Source organism: Pteropus alecto, unplaced genomic scaffold, assembly GCF_000325575.1.
Source record: "Pteropus alecto unplaced genomic scaffold, ASM32557v1 scaffold131, whole genome shotgun sequence".
Classification (NCBI taxonomy): Eukaryota; Metazoa; Chordata; class Mammalia; order Chiroptera; family Pteropodidae; genus Pteropus; species Pteropus alecto.
The window spans coordinates 15,787,870-15,791,317 of record NW_006434709.1 but is presented as its reverse complement, the minus strand read 5'-3'; positions in this window follow the sequence as shown (position 1 = coordinate 15,791,317).

The window sequence follows — 3,448 nt, the reverse complement described above, 5'->3', positions numbered from 1 at the left end:
ATATATGTATATATACATGTATATTTTAACTTAGATATATTCATAGTGTACAAACCAGACTGGGGATTATTTTATGACAATTCGATTTAGGACTGGCTCTCATCTCTACTCCCTACACAGACAATTGTGCCTTTATTCATTATTCTACAGAAAGAAGACTGTTCTAATGCTACATTATCACATAAAGAAATTTACCTAATAAATCTAGTGTGCATTAAAGGATCAATAAAATTCAATGTGTACTTTAAGAAAGGATGACTGCAATATACTATATACATGAATACATATTAATACCTGTACCAATGGTTTTGATACAGCAACAGAAATGAGTATATCAAAACAAAGACAACATAACAGGAATTGCTGAATAAATTAGGACACATCTATGTTGTGAATACTATCTTTTATTAAAGTCAATGTGTTAGATATATGGAAAGGTGTAGCATTGTTACCTTGTGATTTCACTTGCAAGCACTGTATATATATATATATATAACTGTAAACATATGTGTGTGTAAAATTTAAGAGTTCAGGACATTGGAATTGGAGGTGAGATAGCTATGAAAATTTACTATTATAAATCTTTTGTTCTTTTCCATTATAGGACAATAAACATGTTATACACACACACACACACACACACATCACCCATATATACATATATTGGAAAAGAAGAAGATTCAAGCCACATTTAAGAGGGAAAAAGAGAGAGATTATAAAAAATAGTGTAATAGAATTTCAGGCATCATCATACAAGGATATGTGATAGAAAGAAAGTAAATGCCATGTGGAGTAAACTCCACATTATGTGAGTTTAGTACTATGTGTTTAGTACAATTAGATATTGTTTACCTTCATAATAGATATCAAAATAAAAATAGCATAGAGAAGCCTACCTGATAAATTCCCACTGGGCTGAATTCTCAGTATGTGCCCTTGCTACTGTTACTGTCTTTTTTTGTTAGATCTAATGCTGCAAATTAATAAACTTTGTCTTGTAAACAAGTCAGCCTTGATATATATTATATGTGAAGCATGGAATTTTTTGATTTAAGAACACATCAAGAATGCAGGGACAAATTTTACATTCTTTATTTTATTGAGAATATCTGCTTTATTTTCAGGGACTGGGTTACATAACCTGCTCATAGTCACTCTGCAAACCCTTAGTTCTAGGAAGTGCCAAATATTACCTTCCTCCTTGTATCTTAATTATAGCAATAAACTCTAGATAGAAAGAGATTAGGAAGTCAAGTATCAGAATCTTTATTGTAACTTTTCATATGTAGAGTCCTTCTTACAAGATGGAATCTCCTCTTCTCCCCTCACTTAACACTACTATGATTCTCCAAGAGCAAAAATATCTTTCTCTTTCAACAGCTCTGAATAGCAGACTGTTAAAACTTCATTGTTGTTTATGAAAGTATATTACTTTATAAGTTAAAGATTAAAAGACAGCCCTCTGTTTATATCAAATCAATAACCATCCACCTGTTCTGAGATTCTATACAAAAAAAAAAAAAACAACTAGTCATTTCCTAAATAAAGAACCCATCATAATGACAAATACTGACAGTCTGGATCTAGTCAAAACCCCAGTTCTTGACTTATCGTCTTTATGAATTTGGGAAAAACACTTATCTACCCAAAAGCTCAGATTCTTTAACCAAACCAAATTATAATAGGACTTAATTTCCAAGGCTGTTCGAAGATTAAATTAGACACATATCTAAAACATAGAATGGGATTTAGAAAAGATAATCATCAACATATTGTACTGCCATCTAAATATAAATAAATGTCAATATGATTGTCTAAATGTTTACTATATTACAGTGCCTGATATTTAAAAGTTATTATGAAATCACTCTAAGTATTTCACATGCATTAGCAAATTTAATCTTCACAAAAATCCTAAAAAGAAATAGCGAATTTTAATACTATTTATATACAAGAGACTTGTGCCAAAAAGATACTAGTAATTCATGGAGCTGGGATTCACATACTGGCAGTGTACTTCCTGGCATTAGTGCTCAAACTTTGAACCAGTACAATATACTACTTCTCATGTATCTCATCACTCTCTCTTTAATAAGCATCCATCATGTTTAAAGCTTTCTTTTAGTTAAGCAGTTTCATTAAAATCACATTTTCTATCAAGCTTCTGATTATTCCAGGGCAGCCTTCTCTAGGATTTCAAATTTAATTCCATACAGTTTTTTCCAGTTTTCTAATTCAGTCTTATTTTCACATTTATCTTAATAACCTGAGGCTCTCTCTCTACTACAAAATAGATCTTGCTGACATCTTCCCTATTTATACTTTGCTCACCAAAACCACCTTGTTCAACTCTCTTATTCCTTCAGGATTATAATTCCCTCTCCCGGCTATATTCTCTCCAGATACATTATGAGGATGCAGGAAAACCTTTCCCTCTGAATAAGAATGTAGTATCATTAAGGGTAGACCTACAGTTTTTAAAGATAGAGACGGAATTGATTTTTCATAATGAACACACAAAGCCTAGAATTTACTTAGATGTTTCTGTCTTTTGCTATTTATTCTCAGAATATATGATATATATGAATAACTGATGTCAATTTGAAGGGAACATATTCTTGTCCAAATTCAATTAGAAAGAGAATACAATATAACTAGGATTCTAAACTCCATGGATAAAATGTTTACAAATTTCTAAGGAAAAATGTAGAAAGTCATTATTTAAAAAGTTACTACTAAAGTTATTATTAAAATGTAGAAAGAATATTATTCTGTCAATTCCTCTACCAGATAGAAAAGCCAGTTTGATTTTCTAAAATATAGAAGAACTCAAGCAAGTGATGGTACCCAAAGAGTAAGCCACAGATAGAGAATATGTGGTAAAATTACTGGTGGAGATATTTTCAGATAGTAAAGTAGGGTACTACTTTACTATATACATATATACGTATATATATATATATATGTATGTATATATGTATATAGTAAGAGTCTTTCTTACAACATGGAATCTCCTCTTCTCCCCTCACTTAACGCTACTATGATTCTCCAAGAGCAAAAATATCTTTCTCTTTCAACCACACATATATATATGTATGTATATGTGTGTATATATATATGTATGTGTATATATATGTATGTGGGTATATATATGCACACACATATATACACATACATATACATATATGTACATGTATATGTTATTCAGCAATCAAAAAATGATATCTTGCTATTTGCAACAACATGAATGGACCTAGACAGTATTAATGTTAAGTGAAATAAGCCAGAGAAAGACAAATACTGTATGATTCCACTTATATGTGGAATCTAAAAAAACAAAATGAATGAATAAACAAAACAAAACAGACCCATAGATGTAGAGAACAAGCTGATGGTTTCCAAAAGGACGGGAGACGAGGGGATGGGAATTTTTTAAATTACTACATTT